Raw genomic sequence first — 22,613 nt, 5'->3', positions numbered from 1 at the left:
ACGGCAGTTTTTTTGGGAGCAGTGATTTTAATAATGCTTAAAGTGAAACAATAAAAGTGTAATATTCCTTCAAATTTCGTACCTGGGGGGTGTCTATAGTACGCCTGTAAAGAGGCGCATGTTTCCCGTGTTTAGAACAGTCTGACAGCAAAATGACATTTCAAAGGAAAAAAAGTAATTTAAAACTACTCGCGGCTATTAATGAATTGCCGGTCCGACAATACACATAAAAGTTCATTGATAAAAACGGCATGGGAATTCCCCACAGGGGAACCCCGAACCAAAATTTAAAAAAAAAATGATGTGGGGGTCCCCCTAAATTCCATACCAGGCCCTTCAGGTCTGGTATGGATATTAAGGGGAACCCCGGCCAAAATAAAAAAAAAATGGCGTGGGGTCCCCCTCAAAATCTATAACCCTGCGCCAACATTTTTTTTTTAAATGGCGTGGGGTCCCCCAAAAATCCATACCAGACCCTTATCCGAGCACGCAACCTGGTAGGCTGCAGGAAAAGGGGGGGCGAGAGAGCGCCCCCCCTGAACCGTACCAGGCCACATGCCCTCAACATTGGGAGGGTGCTTTGGGGTAGCCCCCCCCAAAAAAACACCTTGTCCCCATGTTGATGGGGAAAAGGGCCTTATCCCCACAACCCTTGCCTGGTGGTTGTGGGGGTCTGCGGGCGGGGGGCTTATCGGAATCTGGAAGCCCCCTTTAACAAGGGGACCCCCAGATCCTGGCCCTCCCCCCTGTGTGAAATGGTAAGGGTTGTACCCCTACCATTTCACAAAAAAACTGTCAAGAATGTTAACAATTACAAGAGACAGTTTTTGATTCCTTTATTTAAATGCTTCTTCTTTCATCTTTCTTCTTTCTTTTATCTTCTATCTTCTTTCTTCCTTCGGTTTCTTCCTCCATCTTCTTCTTCTTCTGGTTCTTTTGGTTCTTCTGGTTCTTCCTCTGGTGTTCTTGTCCTGCATCTTCATCCATGGCGTCTTCTTTCCTTCTTCTCCTCAGGCCATCCATGATGGCATGGAGGGAGGCTCCCGCTGTGTGACGCTTTTCCTCTTCTGATGGTTCTTAAATAACGGGGGCAGGGCCACCCAGTGACCCCTCCCCCATCTGACGCACGGGGACTTGACGGGGACTTCCCTGTGGCATTCCCCATGACGTCAGAGGGGGCGGGGTACGCAACGGGGACGTCACGGGGAATGCCGCAGGGAAGTCCCGTCAAGTACCCGTGCGTCCCCATCCCCGTGCGTCAGAGGGGGCGGGGTCACCGGGTGGGTCCGCCCCCCCATTATTTAAGAACCATCAGAAGAGGAGAAATGTCACACAGTGGGAGCCTCCCTCCATGCCATCATGGATGCAGAGCGGCTGAGGAGAAGAAAGGAAGAAGACACCACAGATGAAGATGTAGGACGAGAACACCGGAGGAAGAACCAGAAGAACCAGAAGAAGAAGAAGATGGAGGAAGAAACCGAAGGAAGATAGAAGATAGAAGATAGAAGAAAGAGAGAAGCATTTAAATAAAGGAATTGTCAAAAACTGTCTCTTGTCATTTTAACATTTTTGACAGTTTTTTTGTGAAATGGTAGGGGTACTTTTGTACCCCCTTACCATTTCACACAGGGGGAGGGCCAGTATCTGGGGGTCCCCTTGTTAAAGGGGGCTTCCGGATTCCGATAAGCCCCCCACCCGCAGACCCCCACAACTACCGGGCAAGGGTTGTGGGGATGAGGCCCTTGTCCCCATCAACATGGGGACAAGGTGTTTTGGGGGCTACCCCAAAGCACCCTCCCAATGTTGAGGGCATGTGGCCTGGTACAGTTCAGGAGGGGGGCACTCTCTCATCCCCCCTCTTTTCCTGCGGCCTGCCTGGTTGCGTGCTCGGATAAGGGTCTGGTATGGATTTTTAGGGGGAACCCACGCCATTTTTTTTTTAAATTTTGGAGCGGGTTCCCCTTAAAATCCATACCAGACCTGAAGGGTCTGGTATAGATTTTGAGGGGAACCCCACGCCATTTTTTAAAAAATTTTGGCCGGGGTTCCCCTTAATATCCATACCAGACCTGAAGGGCCTGGTATGGAATTTAGGGGGACCCCCACATCACTTTTTTTTTAAATTTTGGTTTGGGGTTTCCCTGTGGGGAATTCCCATGCCGTTTTTATCAATGAACATGTGTATGAACAATTTATGTGTATTGTCGGGCCGGCAATTCATTAATAGCCGTGAGTAGTTTTAAATGACTTTTTTTCCTTTGAAATGTCATTTTGCTGTCAGACTGTTCTAAACACAGGAAACATGCGCCCCTTTACAGGCATACTATAGACACCCCCCAGGTACGAAATTTAAAGGAATATTACACTTTTATTGTTTCACTTTAAGCATTATTAAAATCACTGCTCCCGAAAAAACGGCCGTTTTAAAAACTTTTTTTGCATTGATCCATGTCCCCTGGAGCAGGACCCAGGTCCCTAAACACTTTTTATGACAATAACTTGATATAAGCCTTTAAAATTAGCACTTTTGATCATTCATGTTCGTGTCCCATAGACTTTAACGGACTTTAACCATTTTTTTGCCTGTTCGCAAATTCTGGAGCGAACTGAACAGGGGGTAAAGCATTTTTTTCTTTAGGATCTTTCGGATTTTGCACGAAAACACGAAAATCCTCTAAATTCGGACGAAAATGCATTCAGACAAAACAAATGCATGTGTCCACTTCCTATCCCATCTATTAACATTCTTTTTCCCAGTGCAGAGAAGCACAGCATTCACACAACAAAATGTAAGTAAGACTAAACTAAACTAAAAGTAATCTAACCTGCATAATATATTCTACAAAATTTCTTTATTTACTAAATTCAATTTTAATATCTATTAACATATGTATAATTTGTTGTATGATTTTTGCCAACAATATTATCAAAAGCAACAAAATGTCATAGTAAATGTAAATTTATATTTTCTATTGTGGATCATTAAACTAAATAATTAAGAGCTTACAATAAAAGGTCCAATTGATATTGGATTATGATAAGCTAAGTCTTTGTGACAACCATCAATTATAAATTTCCACATTTTTCCCTGTTGGAAATAGTACCACCACAGAAAATGCCACCTTGATACTAGAGGGATTAGCTCTCTCCCAGCCCCTCACTGCAGTGTAAAGGCAGCAGTAGATCAACTGTATAATGTGTACTCTGTTTTGTCATTTGTACAAGCAGAACAAAGGTTGAGCTTAGCCAAATTGCAATGCACTTGTGAACTGAGTCCCAATTTGAAGTATCTTTTACAGCAGGGGGAATGAGAACAATTTCGTGTGTGTCTAAAAAAAATGGAATAACAAAGCCACTTTCTAGAGCATCTCAAAGTGAAGTATTGAGGCGTAACATTCCCAGGGTGAGATGGGACAAAGACAGGGTCAGGGGGATGAAAAAGAGAATCAAACAGCCACTTTCACATGTCTGCCCTCAACTGCTGCACCTCTCCATAATAGAAAACAAATGTTGTAAAAGGGGGGATTGCACCAATTCATTTAAAATGGCAAATGATAGCTAAACAACATTGTCAGAATGGAATCAACTTCTATGCAGTGCCACCCACAATTTTCTATAGTGTTTGGTTTAATAAAGGGCCACAGCATTTTTCTTAATGCTGCTTAAGCGTTTAGTCAGTTTGTGCACCACAACTTAAAAACAAAATAAGTCATTATTACATTATGAGAAGCATATATACAAAAAAGTCAGAACATTTTTGGGGGATTTGACACTGGCAATTGCTGAAAGCATTGTTTACTTACTTTTGCTATTAATACAAAGGATAGAAAACCCCTTCCATTGTTTATTGCCAAAGCTTTCATCATTTTAAAATGAAGGATACTTAAATGTATATGTTGATGCTTAGAATGCTTGTGTTTTACTATTTATTCTGCTAATCACATACATGGTTTAAGTATACCAACAGTTTATTATTGGCTCTTGAAAAGGTTAATAGAACTCCATTCATTCCTTTCAACTTGTCTTCTTTATTTCTCTTTCCTCAGTTCACCACTGCCTTGCCACCCACAAAGCTGGCAAAAAGAGGTCATGTGATTAAAAGTAACCTCCAGTGAACCAAAGGATGGCTAATTCCTAGTGTCTAAGAGCAGCATTGATCCCTTTCCAATGAATGATCTTTGCATTCAGCAAAAAAACAAGCACTTTCTACAGGAAAGAGGTCATTTGCAAAAAGTCTGGACATGAAAGACTTTCAGACACAATATAGAGTGTTTCATGTTAAAATAAGAAGGTATCAGCTTAGAATATTAAAACAACTCCAGTCTATCTTCTCTCACTGTGAAAAGACCATTGCATTCTCTTTTGAGGATTTTGTTATTAACTTTGCAAAGCTTACCTAACAATATATTTGTATGCCTATCTATGTATCTATATACCCAACCATCCAGAAGATTGAATTAAATACACAAATGTGCTTTGCTAAAGCAGCCAGCAATGATCTTTCTTTCTTCTCATCAATTTACACTAGGGAAAAAAGATTGATAGGATTGATATGCATTACAGATATCCAAAGAACATTGTTCCTGTAGTGCTGTTGATTATTTATGTTTCTTGGAGAGCAGTGGTTCCTTCCATGGGGACTCCAAATGAACTATTCTTGATCAGCAATTTTCCTGTCATAGCCATGTTATCATGTGCAAGAAATGTCTGCACATCCTTAGCTGTTACCCTAGGATGTCCTCTCACTGATGTTTGAAATACACGTTTTCATTTAAAACGAATTTCATTTAATGCTGAGTTTCTTCCATTTATAAACTATTTGCTTAAATGAGGACTCATGGAAGGCCAAGTTTTTAGAAATCCTTTTACAACCCTTTCCAGTCCTATAAGCTTAACAACTCTTCTTTAGATGTCTTTTCATATATCTTTTGATCAGGTCATACCACATTTCAAGAAGATTCTTTTGGAAAAAGCAGATATCCAAAACTGTGTTTTTTAATTGATATGACAAGACAGGTCAAAGCCACACTTTGACTCCTATTGCTCTCCTTTCAGGATGTCATTAGCATAGATGTTTAATGCAACTGAATGTTTAAGCAAATTATTTAGTAAATATATGGCCAATGTAAAGTACTGTTTGAGCTGCTTGTAAATTAATACTGTATTTATCTTTTTATGACTCAGGTAAGGATCAAGGCACATTTGTAGTAATTCATGCACGTGTGGAACATTTCTAAAGGTTCCAAAATAGAACATACACCGATCAGCCATAACATTATGACTTCTGACAGGTAAATCGAATATCTCGTTACAATGGCATCCGAAAATTAGTGGGATATATTAGGCAGCACGTGAACATGTTGTCCATGAAGTTGATGTGGTGAAAGCAGAAAAAAAATGGGCATCGCAGTTTGTTGTGTATGGGGCTGTGAAGTCCATGGTAATCCATGTCCACAGCCAAAAGTTTCTACAATGGTCACATGAGAACTGGACTTCAGAGCAATGGAAGAAGGTGGCCTGGTCTGATGACGTTTTCTTTTACCTCATGTGGATGGTGCGTGTATGTCACTTACCTGGGGAAGAAATGGCACCAGAATGTGGTATAAGAAGGTAAGTTGGCAAAGGCAGTGTAATGCTTTGGGCATTATTCTGCTGGGAAACCTTGGGTCCTGCCATTCATGTGGATGTTTCTTTGATGTCCATGCCTCAATGGGTCAGGGCTGTTTTAGCAAAAGGGTGTCATACTCAATATTAGGTAGGTGGTCATAATGTTATGGCTGATCAGTGTATATTCATAGGTGCAATGTGGATGCTTACTTGGGATTTAAGAGTACACAGAGATATATATGTTTTATTTTTTGTGGAGTACCAATTGTTCTTTTGCACATTTTATTATATTCAGGTTCATAAAGTCAAACACCTGCTTGAGGATCTGGTCCACATCCACCTTGATGCCAGTTTATCAGCACATGACAGTAATTATACACAAAGCTCCTACATGCTTTTCCCACCAGCGTGCTTTCTGCAAGTTCCCCCTTTTTTGTTTTTTTTTGCATATTAATCTGTACTATAACTATTCAAGTCATCTGGAGACTGGGTGCTCCTAAGTAAAGACCTTTATTATTTAAGGATGGGGAGGTTTTTTTTTACATAAATTAATAACTTGGTGGTGTTTTCTTTATCATCTTTTCTTTATTTTAAAATTGAATTTCTTTAAAGGAGAAGTACAAGCAAAGCTCGTTTGGCTGTACGTCTCCTATGGATCAAAGGAGTACAGTTCATTTTGCACTCCTGTGACCCGTTTTCAGCAGAGAGCAGACTGAAGTCCACTCTCTGCTGATGTCACAGAAGTCGGTCGAGGCTCCACGTCATCACGACCACGGAGTTGGGATCTGCCAGATCTCTGCACCGACACCCGACTCAGCCTCTCAGCAAGCCGCTGAGAGGCTGAGCTGAATGCCCCCATCCCCTCTACAGCCCAGCGCTCCAGTAAGCAAGGAGGAGGCAGAGCAGAGAGCTGTGAATTACAGTCAGCAGCTCTCTGCTCACAGAGCTGTGAGAACTGAGTAATCAGCAGTGTTCGAACGCTCGGTTCTCAGTGTAGAGGCACCAGGGGACAGATGCAGCATCTGACCGATAAGGTAAGTATAAATTAAAAAAAAAAAGAATTCCCATGCTTCTCTATTAAAAGTAGCCCCCTTGGGCAATACCAGCAAAGCAGCACACCATGCAAAAGCGCTGTGAAATAGAATATATATTCAGCGCAAAATAGCTTTTCTTTGATAACTGAAGGTGAAGCAGAAGGCAAAGCTATGATCAAGATGATTAACAGGTAGAAGTGTCAGCTGTCTTGGGTAAAAATGCCTCTTCTGCATATATGTAGGAATTCAATGAAACACTCTCATAACCCAGTCACGGCTATCGCCTGGACAGATGAATGATACAGCTGCTCTTCCCATTTATATCTTAATATAGGTGCTAAATTGTGGTCCTCAACACCATAGCCCTAGTCCACCTGGTAATGTTGAAGACATAAATAATTATGAGAGTTCCTTGGGAAAGAAATACTATGAAGGTTAATGAAAAAAGTTCAGGAAACATAAGAAAAAGGACAACTTTGTTTAGGTCACCAGTAGCAAGTGTGCCCAAGACTGATTCATGGGGAATGTTGCCAGATCCCGTTTGAAATTTACAGAAGCTGAACTAAGCAGCAAATCCCACTGAAGTCTATTTGGGGGTGAATCCTGTTAGAAGATTCTGGTCATTTTGAGGGCTTATAAGCAAACTACTGTCAAAAAAGACATATATAAAGAGATTTCCAAGCTCAAACTTACCAACCAGCCAGCGACCAACTGAATTGACCTGTCTAACAATATGCATTAAGAACAGGGGTTTAGTTGCACACATTTGCAAATACATGCGTAAGCTGCAGGCCCTGCCAAGGCACCCTGTTTTCTGCAGTCCCTAACTACTGAAAGTCTCCATCTTGGAAGCACATGCATTTAAAATGGATAGGTAGGGGACAGGTGAGTCTGGAAGGAGCCACACCTCCTTAAAGGTACAGGGTCACACCGAACACCCAGCACATAGCACTATGGCAGCAAGGGCATCAGTGCCGTTGCCTAACCAATATGTTCAAGGTACAAAAAAGTGGCCACTGCCCCCCCCCCCCCCCCCTATAACTGGTCTTTGTAGCAAGGAGCACTGGAATGGCAATGTATGTCAAACAAATATAAAGAGATTTCCAAGCTCAAACTTACCAACCAGCCAGCGACCAACCAAATTGACCTGTCTAACAATATGCATTAAGAACAGGGGTTTAGTTGCACACATTTTCAAATACATGCGTAAGCTGCAGGTCCCACCAAGGAACCCTGTTTCCTGCAGTCCCTAACTACTGAAAGTCTCCATCTTGGAAGCATATGCATTTATAATGCAACTAAACTCCTGTTCTTATCTTTTTTATTTTTTATTTTAAAAACCCAGTGATGATCAAATGTCATCAAAAGAAAGCTCTATTTGTGTAAAAACAATTATATAAATTTAATTTGCATACAGTCTTACATGGCCACGCAATTGCCAACTAAATTAGAACAGTGCTGAATAGCAAAATATGACCTGGTCCTGAAGGAGTAAAATCTAAAATCTTCCAGAGATCAAATGGTTAAAGTGGTTCTAAAGTCTTAAGGTTTCTTATCTTAATGCATTCTATACATTAAGGTTAAAAAAAAAAAAATAAGCCTTCTATGCTGCAGGAACCCCCCCAGCACCCCCCCCCCTTTTTTCTTACCTGGCCCAATTTGATTCAGCCATGTGTACAAGAGCAGCGGCTCTCACCGCTGTCTCCCTCCTCATTGGGCAGATTGATAGCAGTGGGAACCATTGGCTTCCACTGCTGTCAATGAAATGTTGTGACGAGGGAGTCACAGACAGAGAGGCTCGGTAGCGAAAATGCATGGATGCCCACATGGAAAGAGAGTTTCCGTGGGGGGTGGTCGCAAAAGAGGAGGGGCCTAGGGCACTGGCGGGGTACCCTAGAAGAAAAGAATCAGGACTGCTCTGTGCAAAAGCATTGCAAAAAGCATTGCACAGAGCAGGTACGTATGACATGTTTGTTATTTTTATAAAAAAAAGAAAGAAAAAGGTTTAATATAACTTTAACCACTTGGCATCCGCGCTATGGCCGAATGACGGCCACAGCGCGGACCTGAATTCCCGGGAGGCCATCATATGACGGCCTCCCCTGTGCATGCGCTCTGCGCGCACCCCGCAGGGTGCTCGCTGAGCGCGCTGTGATCACTGAGTCACTGAGACTCGGGTGATCACCGATCTAAGGAAGGGGCCCGGCCCCTTACCATGTGTTCAGCTGTCAGCCAATGACAGCTGATCACATGATGTAAACAAAAGATCGTAATCTTTTTTTTTTCTACCCACGCTGACAGCGTGAGTAGAAAAAAAAGCTGATCACCGGCTCAGATGTGAGGGACATCGGTCCCGAAGTGGAAGAGGCACATCTGCCTCATCAGTGCCGTCTAATAGTGCCACCTAACACTGCCCACAGTGCCACCTAACAGTGCCACCTAACAGTGCCCACAGTGCTACCTATCAGTGCCCACAAGTGCCACCTACCAATGCCCACAAGTGCCACCTATCAATGCCCACCAGTAGTGCCAATCAGTGCCACCTAGCAGTGCTGCCATCAGTGTAACTGATCAGTGCCCATCACTGCCGCCTATCAGTGCCCATCACTGCCGCCTCATCAGCGAATATCAATGAAGGAGAAAAATTACCTGTTTTAAATTTTTTATAACAAAATATAAAAAAAATAATTTTTTTTTTTTTAAATTCAGTTTTTTACATTTTTTAACAAAAAGTAAAAACTGCAGAGGTGATCAAATACCACCAAAAGAAAGCTCTATTTGTGGTGAAAAAATGATAAAAATGTAATATGGGTACAGTGTTGTATGACCGCGCAATTGTCATTCAAATTGCGTCAGCGCTGAAAGCTGAAAATTGGTCTGGATAGGAGGGGGGTTTAAGTGCCCTGTAAGCAAGTGGTTAAGGTTTTAGGCTGTGCTTTTTTAGATAAATGTTATTTTTTCTTGTGCTCCTTTTGCAATAACGGTTTCCCCGAAAATAAGCCTGGGTCTTATATTAATTTTGGCAACAAAAGACCCAGTAGGACTTATTTTTGGGGTAGAGCTTGTCATGTGCTGTCTTCTCTCCCAATCTCCCTCCCTGCCTGTCAGGAATCCCCAGTGGCCAGTGGAACTAAGTTAAAAGTGCTTGTAAAATCCCAAAATGCACTTTATTACAGTATTATATAATGTAAACTGTGCATGTTTCTGTAATCTATTTGTGATAAATGCCTTCTTATAGTGCCGCTCTGCACTTCCGTGACCCGCCTAATTGGTCTTCCCTGCTCCGAGCACTGCAGGGGGGGGCCCGAGATCCAAAAGAGGAGAAAAGGAGAGCAGCGGTGGATCCGCTGAGCGCAGCTTGGCGCTTCAATTGCCCGCCAGATCGGTCTTCCCATGCTCCAAGCACAGCAGGGGGGGCCGAGATCCCCCGCTGACAGCTGGTAGAAGAGGAGGGAATCAGCGCGGCGCTGTAACCAACAAACATACACAGTTTACATTATATAATACAGTGCATTTTAGGAATTTACAACCCTTTTAAACTAGGGCTTATTTTCAGGGTAGGGCCTATATTGCAGCCCTCCCTGAAAATCACAGTAGGGCTTATTTTGAGGGTAGGTCTTATTTTCTTGGAAACACAGTACCTGGTTGATCCTGCCTGTTCCTTACTTCCTGGTTGTAAACTGAACACTCTAAGCATGAAAACTGATTCGTACTAACTTGGTCAGTTTGCATCTCTTCTCATCCTGTTCAGGGTTACAGGCACGCTGTAAGAGCACAGTGTTTCTGTATCTTCCCTGATCAGTTTGTAGACACACCTCCACCCAACCCTCCTATCTTGATTGAAGGAAGTGGGAAGCAACGTCATTCCTACAGGTATCTGCTTACATTTAATTTCCTTGGAAATTAAACTCAGAAACACATAATTTCTGAAAGGTATGTTTGCTCGGAGTCAAATATCAGTTCTGAAAATTGCATGATGCCTCCCTGAACGAAAATGATCATGTGACCTATATCCAAAATGATCAGTAAAGATATATAAGCACCATTTTTCATGATTTACAATTTTTTTAGCAATTAGAATATAAATATATATATAGTATGCATTGACTTCACAACTACTCAATGTCAAAGAGACAGTACACTTTTTTCAGCATAACAAAACAGCTGTCTCGTATTTACTCTTCAACAAACTCACAAAGCTACCCTGCTGCTGGTGAATGTTTTCTTAAAGTGATTCTAAGGTCTAAAGCTTTTCTTATGATAACTGGTTCAAAACCAGGCCAATTCCTTCATTTCTGTCATAACATTTTTCCCCTAGAAAACTACTTAGAACCCCCCCCCAAACATTATATATATATATTTTAAGTAGAGGCCCTGGAGAAAACAAATGGTTGTTGTTGCATTTTTTTAAGTCACACATTGGGGTTATTTATGAAAGGCAAATCCACTTTGCACTACAAGTGCACATGGAATACAGTCAATGTAAATCTGAAAGGTAGATCTGAAATGAGGGGAAGCTCTGCTGATTTTATAATCCAATCATGTGCAAGCTAAAATGCTGTTTTTTTATTTTCCCTGCATGTCCACCTTAGATCTACAGTGACTGAACTTCCAAGTGCACTTGTAGTGCAAAGTGGATTTGCCTTTCGTAAATAACCACCAATATTTGCATAGCAATTTATCAAATATAAATTTTCAGGGAAAAAAACACATGAATTTTAGTGAACACAAACACAATATAATTCTAATAAAATATGAAAATGTATTTAAAAATAATAAAATATAAAAGATGATGCTACGCAGAGTAAATAGATACCAAACATGTCACGCTTTAAAATTGCACACGCCATGGAATGGCACCAAACTAAGGTACATTTAATTATTCATAGGCGGCACTTTAAAAGCCTTTACAGGTTACCAGATTAGCCAGTTCCCGACCTGCACACGCCGATGTACATCAGCAGAATGGCAGGGCTGAGCAAATGGGCATACCTGTACGTCCCTCTAAATTTGCCACTGTGCAGGGACCTCCGTGAGTCAGGTTGCGGGTCTCGCAGACTCAATCGCCGCAGAGATACCCGAAATCGCCTCATGGAGAGGAAGAACGGGGAGATGCTAATGTAAAACAAACATCTCCCCGTTCTGCCTAGTGACAGTGTCACTGATCTCTGCTATGGAGCAGAGATCAGTGATGTAACACACATAGCCACGCCCCTCCACAGTTAGAATAACTCCCCAGGACATACTTAACCCCTCCCCACCCCCTAGTGGTTAACCCCTTCACTGCCAGTGTAATTTACACAGGAATCAGTGCATTTGTATAGCACTGATTGCTATATGAATGACAATGGTCCCAAAAATGTGTCAAAAATGTCTGATGTGTCCGCCATAATGTCGCAGTCATGATAAAAATCGCTGATCACCGCCATTACTAGTAAAAAAAAAAATATTAATAAAAATGCCATAAAAACATTCCCCTATTTTGTAAACGCTATAGCTTTTGCGCAAACTAATCAATAAACGCTTATTGCAATTTTTTTACCAAAAATATGTAGAACAATATGTGTTGGCCAAAACTGAGGAAAAAATGTATTTTTTATATATTTTTGGGGATATTTATTATAGCAAAAAGTAAAAAATAATGCGTTTTTTTTCAAAATTGTCGCTCTTTTTTTGTTTATAGCGCAAAAAATAAAAACCGCAGAGGCGATCAAATACCACCAAAAGAATGCTCTATTTGTGGTAAAAAAAAGGATGTCAATTTTGTTTGGGTGCAATGTCATACGACCGCGCAATTGTCAGTTAAAGCGACGCAGTGCCGAATCCTGCTCTGGTCAGGAAAGCGATAAAATCTTCCGGGGCTGAAGCGGTTTTAAAGTAGATGTAAACCCAATCACTAAAATCTAATATAAGCTAAAACCTTTACACCAAATAAAATATAATATCACTTGGAATACCACTTTTGCTTTTAATTGCTTAGTTTGCATGAAAATAAAAGCTGGTGATACTGATAAAAAGGTTCTTGTTTGGACGCTTTATTTTATGCAGTGACATCACTTTGCCCCTGCCTCCCACAACTTCCTGCCTATAAATCATCCTGTCACAGGTTCTCAAAAAAGAAGCTATAAGCTGCTGGACTAATGCACAATGCCCAGGCATATTCCTTTTTGTCATACTTACAAAAAAATTGCAGCCAGCAAAAATTAGGAAACATGTTCTGTGAAAAAAACCACATGCAGCCAGTTATCACTGTAGTGCATGTAGATAGGTACAAACTATAAAGAGGCAGCAGGTTATCAGCAGCATTGAGATGTAGCAAAGAATGAAAAGGGTAACTCCCCCACACTCCCAATTTCCTAAGATGAATAGCATTTTGCTACCTGTAAAAGAGAAGTGTGGGATTAGAAAAAAAACATACATATTGACCTAGGTGGATGTGCCCCGCTGCCTTTGCACTACTCACTGGAGCGCTGGGCTATGGAGGGGGTGGAAATGGTTGGCACGGGCTCTCAATGGCATGCTGAGAGGTTGAGTCAGCTGCCAGTCAGGCATCTAGGTGGACCCAACATTGAAGGCTGAATACAAGCCACAGAAGCGCAGAACAGAGTGTGCTCATGTGATCCCAGGAGAATTAGGGCCAAAAGAGCTTTGGCCTTACTTCTCCTTTAAATTACATTCAGTAAGGGTTTAAATTTATTTTAACAGACCCGACAGTGCCTATATGCCCTATACTATTCTCTCCCTATTCTGTTAGCAGCAATCCTTGCTGTATGTTTTCCCTATCACAGATAAAACCCATTGTCAATGTGACCTCATCCTTTTATAGTGAAAGGGCTGGCTTATCCTAGCACTCCTATGTTTTTTTTTTTTTTTTTTTTTAAGCCAGCTGACCTAATTTTAAAAGCCAGATAGTATATTATGAATACAAAGAATTTGATCTGGTGATTTTAAGAAGTGTTAGTAAACCCACAATAGTAAAATCAGTCTTTATATGCAGTAAAGCATGCTTGTTATACACACTATGGAACCTAAGAAGTTAATCCTCTGAATTGTGTAAAATGGCTGTTTGATTCTGTCTTCTCTGATCCTCCCCTTATTTACTGTCCCCAATCCATCTGCTCTTAGAACAGAGCCTTGGAGGCACTCTGCACATGCTCAGTTTGGTTTGTATTGCTAGAGAGTTTTTTTTGGGGAGGGTGCATGTGATCAGCACAGGGCCAATCAGCACTGTCCAAACAGAAAGCCAGGGGTCATGCAGCCCCATAGGAAAGTCAGATGAGAATGAAAACGCCTCCTACATGCTTTAACCAGACACTGATACAAGTCACAAGACTGCTACAGTATATACTTCTGATGAGAAAAGGTATTTAGCAGTTTATATTTAGTAAAATAATTGCATTTCCATGTTCCGTGTACTGTCAGGGACCAGATATAGTGAATGCAGGGTTCTGGGTTTAGTAACACTTTAATTCCCTGGGACCACAAACTTTTAACTCGCACCCAATGATTTTGTTTCTGTTATAACATTTTTAGGTAGGCTTTAATGATAAGAATGTGTTAAAAGCACAGATCATGCTGGCCAGGATTTGTAGAAAGTATCATCATTTTATGATTTTTCAGCAGTAATAAATTAGTCATAATTAATATACTGTGTGAATGACTGCGTGTTCTTTTTCATCAAGGTAATCTTTATTGATGAAAAACATAGTTCTTCAAGAGTTTTAACTTTTGTAGAAAATAAAGCAAAATATAAGAGCAAGTATAAAACATAATGGTGTGGCTTACAGTGCAAAAAGAAGAAAAGCATGCAGTATTCAATCCAGTTTTTACTAAAGAAGTTAGTGATAAAGGTTGAATTTATAGTTCAATATTTATGATTTCTCTTGGTCTGTGTGATATTTGCTGAACCAAGCATTCAAAACAATTAAATAAGTAATATATGGTTGGGGTGCATATACTGTAAGTTATATATCCTAGGGATCAGGAACACTGAAGACTCCATTCATGAATAAGCCAGGGGTTGCAAATTTGGGGTCACACCAGATTTTATCAAAGTTTTTGAGATATACTCTTACATTTTTAGGTATCCAAATAGGAGCATTAGCAATGATGTATACAAGTTTGGGTAACCATATTTTATGAAATGTGTGCTTCCCACTATAGATCAAGGGAGTGAAGTCCAGCTTTTAGATTTTTTCTTGAATTTGGAGAACAAAGGAAATAAATTAGGTTTGATATAGTGCAGGAGAACCGCCTCGTGTTTGTAATGTGTTGGCTTGGGTCTAGTGGTAATAGGATTGACTTATCCAAATTTATTAAGAGTCCTGAAAATCCCCCAAAAGTTCATACTCTGGACATAGCATTCTCCAGGAAAGTTGTTGTGTCTCCCAAAAACAAAAAGGCACCATGTGTGTAGAGAATTATTTTATCCTCCCATCATGTCTAACAAGCCTGGTTAATATAGAGCAGTAAATAAATTACAGTGCTCTCAACAAATTAAAATAAAGCAAATCATTGGAATAATGATCGGCTGATCATATCATACTAGGTATCCAATTAAAAATGGATATCGCATATGGTTTTCACATTGAGTTTGGAGAAGGCAAGAGCCCAGTCTTGGTTTGAGTGATACCATTAAAGAAAGCTCTAAAATTGTAACATACGTCATTTATCATTGAATTTATTATGTTCAAGTTATATGTACAAATGTTATTGTGATTGTACAACTGCTACAATAAAAAAAAAAAAAAAATATTGAAAAAAAAAGAAAAAAAAAGAAAAGAAAGCAAATAACCCTCAAAAATCTCATCACAAATTGTGTTGATGTATAATCCAAAATTGTACTATTAAAGTCCTCTGGTGCTCCAAAAAACTTCAAACACTGTATATGATTACAAAAATACAACACTTGAATGAATTGATAAATGGACAAAAAATATGAGATTAAATTATTTTGCAAAAATGTCCCAATAGAAGTGCTCTTGTGCTCCAATCCATTGAAAAGTGCAAAAGTGCTTACAAGATAAAATGGACCCCTAGCTTTTCAGTCTAATGCCCTATACACACTATAGGATTTTCTGACAACTAAATCCATGTTTTTTTTCTGACGGATGTTGGCTCAAACTTGTCTTGCATACACACGGTCACACAAATCTTGTCGGAAATTCAGAACGTCAAGAACGCCTTTGACGTACAACACGTACAGTATGGACTTTGTTTTCCTTTCGCGATGAATGACAGGCAGTGCTGACAGCTGTCTGGTATGAATCCTGTGGGGGAATGCCACGCCAAATTTTAAATGAAAAAAATGACGTGGGTTCCCCCGGGGGCATACCAGGCCCTTAGGTCTGGTATGGATTGTAAGGGAAACCTCCTACGCCGAAAAATCGGCGTGGGGGTCCCCCCAAAATCCATACCAGACCCTTATCCGAGCACACAGCCCGGCCGGTCAGGAAAGGGGGTGGGGACGAGCCATACCAGGCCGTACCAGGCCGCATGCCCTCAACATGGGGGGTGGGTGCCTTAAGGGAGGGGGGCAAGCTGCGGGTCCCCCCACCCCAAAGCACCTTGTCCCCATGTTGATGAGGAAAAGGCCCTCTTCCCAACAACCCTGGCCGTTGGTTGTCGGGGTCTGCGGGCGGGGGGCTTATCGGAATCCGGGAGCCCCCTTTAATAAGGGGGCCCCCAGATCCCGGCCCCCCACCCTGTGTGAATGAGTATGGGGTACATGGTACCCCTACCCATTCACCTAGGGAAAAGTGTGAATAAAAAAAAAACACAGTACACAGGTTTTAAGAGTAATTTATTAGGCAGCTCCGGGGTCTTTTTCTGACTTCGGGGGGTCTCCTTCCGACTTCTCCCGGTGTTCAGCCTCTTCTCCCAGTGTTCTGCCTCTTCTCCCGGGCCCCGCCGCTATCTTCTTCCAGCTCTTTTGCCAGCGAGGGGCCCGGTCTGCTGCCGCTGTCTTGTCGCCGCTGTCTTGCCGCCGCTGTCTCGCTGCCGCTGTCTCGCCACCGCTGTCTCGTCGCTTCTTCTCTTCTTCCGATGTTGACACGACGCTCTCTCCGGCTTGAATGCTTTGTGCGAGCTGCGGAGCCATTTATATAGGCGGTGACCCCGCCCCCTTGCGACGTCATGATCCCAGCATGCACAGGGACTCTGGGGTCACGCCCCCTTATGACACCGGAGTCCCTGCGCATGCTGGGACCATGACATCACAAGGGGGCGGGGTCACTGCCTATATAAATGGCTCCACAGCTCGCACAAAGCATTCCAGCCGGAGAGAGCGTCGTGTCAACATCGGAAGAAGAGAAGAAGCGACAAGACAGTGGCAGCAAGACAGCGGCGACAAGACAGCGGCAGCAGACCGGGCCCCTCGCTGGCAAAAGAGCTTTAAGAAGATAGCGGCGGGGCCCAGGAGAAGAGGCGGAACACCGGGAGAAGAAGCCGAACACCGGGAGAAGTCGGAAGGAGACCCCCCGAAGTCGGAAGACCCCGGAGCTGCCTAATAAAATACTCTTAAAACCTGTGTACTGTGGGTTTTTTTATTGACACTTTTCCCTAGGTGAATGGGTAGGGGTACCATGTAACCCATACTCATTCACACAGGGTGGGGGGGCGGGGATCTGGGGGCCCCCTTATTAAAGGAGGCTCCCGGATTCCCGGGGGGCATGCGGCCTGGTACAGCTCAGGAGGGGGGGGGGGCGCTCGCTCGTCCCCACCCCATTTCCTGACCGGCCGGCTGCGTGCTCAGATAAGGGTCTGGTATGGATTTTGGGGGACCCCCCCACAGATTTTTTGGCGTAGGGGGTTCACCTTACAATCCATACCAGACCTAAGGGCCTGGTATGCCCCTGGGGGGAACCCACGCCGGTCTTTTCATTTAAAATTTGGTGCGGCATCCCCCCACAGGATTCATACCAGACAGCTGTCAGCACTGCCTGTCATTCATCGCGAAGAGTGAGCCAGCGCGACATGCACAGTACCCTAACGCCGAGAACCAGAGCAATGGTATCGCACTGGAAACACAATCTCGCAGTCAGGTACTGTATGACGAGCCGAGAAAAATGAAGTTCAATAGCCAGTGCGGCTCTTCTGCTTGATTCCGAGCATGCGTGGAACTTTGTGCAACGGAATTTTGTGCACACGATTGGAATTTACGACAACGTATTTTGTTGTCGGAAAATTTGAGATCCAGATCTCAAATTTTGTGTGATGGAAATTCCTATGGAAAATGTCCGATGGAACCTATACACGGTCGGAATTTCCGACAACAAGCTCCCATTTTCCGTCTGAAAATCCTATCATGTGTATAAGACATAAGGGTCAAGTAAGGCTGAAATTTGGCTGAGGATGATAATTTGAACAGGTCCACAAGAGATCTCTCCCCGCGTGTTTAAAGTTGAAATTTTTACCAGGAAAAAAGCAAAGGGAACTAATAGTGAAATTCTGTATGATAGGTGTTTATTACGCAAACAAAAAATTCCTACTTACAAAACTCCAAAGTGACTTACGGTTTCGGTGGAACGCATACTGGATGCGGCTTTCCTGGATTGTATCCCTTATCTGATTACATGCCTATTGTAATTTGGAGTTTTGTAAGTAGCAAGTAAGTAAGTAAGTAAGTGAAGCAAACAACAAATAGGACAAAATAACAGAAAAAGTCAATGTGCATAACTATTCATCCCCCTAAAGTCAATACTTTGTAGAGCCACCTTTTGCGGCTATCACAGCCCCAAGTCATTTTGGATAAGTCTCTATGAGCTTGCCACATCTTACCACTGGGATTTTTGTGTGTTTTTATCAGAAATATGCATAAAAAGACTAGGCACTTACCCAATAGCTCAATAGCTCAATAGTTTGAGTGGATCAGCTGCAGAAGTAATTCAATACTTAAAGTTGGGGAAACAGGATTGTGTAGCTTTAGATTATATTGAAGCTGTGTATGCTGTTTTTGGGAGAGTAGAGAAGCTTTCAGATTTGATGTACAAGTTTGAACACATCCACCAACACGGGAGGGGGGGCTCTCTGAATACATAACCCAAGTGGACAAGATCTTTTTAATCCAAGTGGACAAGCACTTTTAAATCTTTAATAAAAAGGGGATAGATCCACAAGATGCAGATCAGACTCAACTAGACCAAATCATGCAAGTGGTCCACCTGAATCATCCCATTATCTTGAAGTTACTCCTGAAAGGTTTCAGACCCATGCTCACTTACCCAGAGTTAGTGAAAGAGATCAGAGAAGAAGAGGCTTTGTTGACTGAGAGAGAACCAAGACCCAACCACCAAGGCTAAGAAAAGAAAGAAGGCCTAAGAAAGAGAAGACCCTCACATGTTCGCTCAAGCTGATTGGGTATTTGTCAGAGGACGATGATGAGCCATGAAATGAGTTAGAGGCTGAGCAAAATGAAAACCCACATCTCCAATGTCATCTGATCCTTTACCACATAACTTACTGACACGGGTTGCCAAAGTGCAGCTTAAGATGCACGGGACCATAATGCAAGTGATGGAAAGACATACAAACAACCAGAAATAACTGATGGACATGAAACAAGGCATGTCACCTTTGACTTCAGGTAGGGAGACATCCAAAGAGACAGAGTCAAGTGCTGTGCTGCCTTCCCCTCAGTGTCCCAAGAGAAAGACTCTGCTAGTCTTGCAGAGGAAGTTCTAAGGGTGTTTCAGAAGATGCTACATGAGAAACTGGTAGGAAACTGCAGAGGGCCCCAGTAAAGCAGCCAACTGGGCACCCATCTACAACAGGCAGCTCCAAACGCACACACCAGGAAACAATGCAAAAGGTCCAAACCCCGCAGAAGGCCTCCCTTGCTGTTTCCAAGCTACTGTTTGGTTTCAGGCAGACAGTCATGAAAATACAATGCACACCTTTCTTCCAGAACTCCAAGAAAGAAGATGATCAAGAAGATGATCAGGAAGAAAGTACAGGTAAGGACTGCTGAGCCAACACCTAGCCAGACTGCTGAACCAAAGCTCAGCAGGTTGCCTAAAAAGTTAGTGGGGCCCTCACCCATAATACCAATCCATATAAAAGGAATCTACATGCCAGTTTTGCTGGATACAGGAACACAAGTAACTCCATAGTAAAGAGACTTCTATGTTAAATACTGTATCTCATGTACTTACATGTACTTACCCCTAAAGAAGTTGGAAGATCTAGAAACCTGGGGCACTGGAACTCTGAGACACTGAGACATACCAATCTGCTAGTAGGAACAAACATCGACCTTGTCAGTAGACTACTTACTTACCTTATCTCAAAGCATAACACATCAACAAAGAGTATGCACCTCATGCTACAGCAAGTGTATTGGTGCCTAATTCAAGAACAGAAAGCCCCAGTGGAAGGACTGGGGAAGTTGTGGTGGCTGGAGAGAGATGATAAGATACTGCAGCCAGGGATGTGGCGTGTCCTCAAGCTTCAGTCAGGTTCAGCTGGGATCAGCCAGGGTCCAACTGCTGTCCTGGAAGCCGAAAGTAGTATCGACTTCAGGAAGATACATTCAGACAAAGGGCTCTCCAGGAGCCACTAGCACAGTTGAAGATGATGGACATCATTCAAGAGTCATGGAGGCCTTATGTCTCCCCCATGGTGGTGAGAAAGAAGAACTGTTCCTTGAGGATGTGCATTGACTAACTCATACTCAATAGGAGAACCATTTCAAAACAGTATACCATGCCCTGGGTAGAAGAGGCCCTACAATGCCTATTAGGGCAAAGTCCTTCATTATGCTAGACCTGAAGAGTAGGTACTACCAGATCCCCATGCATCCAAAAGACAGAGAGAAGATCACTTTAATTTGTCCACTAGGGTTCTTCAGATTCGACAGAGTGCCCCAAGGTCTGTCTGGGGTTCCAGATATCTTCCAGAGATTGATGGAGAAGACTGTAGGGGACATTAACCTTATTGAAGTACTAGATAACATTATATTTTTTGGCAGTACTCTTGAAGAGCATGAAGAGCACCTGGAAAGACTTCATGACGAGGGTTTGAAGTTGTACTTAGAGAAGTGTAAGTTCTAATAGCCTTCTGTCAGTTACCTTGGGCATGTTATCTCAGCTATGAGAAGTGGCCACTGACCCCAGGATACTGGAAGCTCTTGGCCAAGATCTACCAATTTGACCAAGCTCCGGTTATTCTTGGGGTCCTGCTCTTACTATCGAAGATTCGTGGAGGGACTTGCAGGGACTGAAGAGTTAAGAAGGTGACACAGACATACCAAATCCCACCAGGCCAGCTAAAGGGTCTAGAATGTATTGAGAATAAATCCAAGACCAGTGGCCTGACCAATGTGAGCAGACCTTTTGGCAGTTGAAAAGAAGCCAAAATAATGCCCCTGTTTTATTCTACACTGTCCCAACCAAACCATACTAGGTGGGGTGTTGCACCAGAAGCACGATGGACACCTGGAACCCTTTGAGTACAGGTATGTGACATCTACTAAGAAGAACTAACCTACACACAAGTTGGACTTCTTAGCTCCAAAGTGGATAAACTAAAAGATTGCTTGTATGGGGCAGACTTTATGGTCAATAACCCACTCACCCAGGGGCGGACTGACCATTTGGGGCCTGCCTGAGGGCCTCGGACCACTAGGGGGCCCCATCAGGGCTGCCAGCCTCAGTAAAACCAGGGACAGTATGTAAAAATCAGTGTTTTTTTACATCTGTCCCTGAAATGTCCCATACCGACATCCTTTTGGTCTAAAAAAATACAGAGATTATAGCTGCCTGCCTCTCCAGTACCTCCTAAGCCAATAGAAACATGCTGTACATGCCCTCTTCTGCAGTGACTCTTTTGTCTGTAGCAGAGGAGAAGCCGACTGCTGGAGAAGTGGAGAAGGAGCAGGGGACACAGTCTGCAATGTGGGACTGCTGCCTGCTAGAAGGTAAACTGGCCCCAGCTAAATGTATTCTTCTCAGTGGTTTACCCTGGTGAGCAGGAGGGAGGGGGAGGATGTGTTTCCTCTAGCATGGCTCCTCCTATCTCTGACACTATTAGATTCTTTTTCTGTGTAATAAGTGCACTGCTCCTTGAGGAAGGACTTTCTGAATGTCTCCCCAAATCTCTGCTACATCTCCCTACTCATTACCTGCCCACCAGTACACAGGCACAGTCCCATTCTCTCCTGCCTTACCAACTAATGTGTCTGTGAGATGCCTGGGGCACTACAAGTACCAGCATGACAGGAGATGGGGGCAGCAGCAGTGTGTTCCATCAGGATAATTTCTAGATGGAAGTGCTGGTGTGTGTGTGTATACTGTGTGTATACTGTGTGTCTGTGTGTATACTGTGTGTATACTGTGTGTATATTATGTGTATACTTTGTGTCTGTGTATACTGTGTATACTGTGTGTATACTGTGTGTCTGTGTGTATACTGTGTGTATATGTATGTGTATACTGTGCGTGTGTCTGTATGTGTGTGTGTGTGTGTTTGTGTGTATATAGTGTGTGTATACTGTGTGTCTGTGTGTATACTGTGTGTATACTGTGTGTCTGTGTGTATACTTTGTGTCTGTGTGTATACTGTGTATATACTGTGTGTATACTGTGTGTATATGTATGTGTATACTGTGCGTGTGTCTGTATGTGTGTATACTGTGTGTGTGTGTGTGTATATGTATGTGTATACTGTGTCCCATGCCTGATGAAGGGGTCCTGCGTGGCTCCGAAACATCACTTTTTTTGCAACTATGTGATCATTGATTAACTACTTCAGCCCGGAAGATTTGTCCTCTTAATGACCAGGCCATTTTTTGCAATTCGGCACTGCGTAGTTTTAACTGACAATTACGCGGGGGTGCGACTTTGTACAAAAACAAAATTGATGTCCTTTTTCCCCACAAATAGAGCTTTCTTTTGGTGGTAATTGATCACCTCTGCGATTTTTATTTTTTGCGCTATAAACAAAAAAAGAGCAACAATTTTGAAAGAAAAAACAAGA

The sequence above is a fragment of the Aquarana catesbeiana genome, linkage group LG03 (genome assembly GCF_042186555.1).
Source record: "Aquarana catesbeiana isolate 2022-GZ linkage group LG03, ASM4218655v1, whole genome shotgun sequence".
In the NCBI taxonomy this organism is placed as follows: Eukaryota; Metazoa; Chordata; class Amphibia; order Anura; family Ranidae; genus Aquarana; species Aquarana catesbeiana.
Note: the sequence above shows the minus strand (reverse complement) of the source record.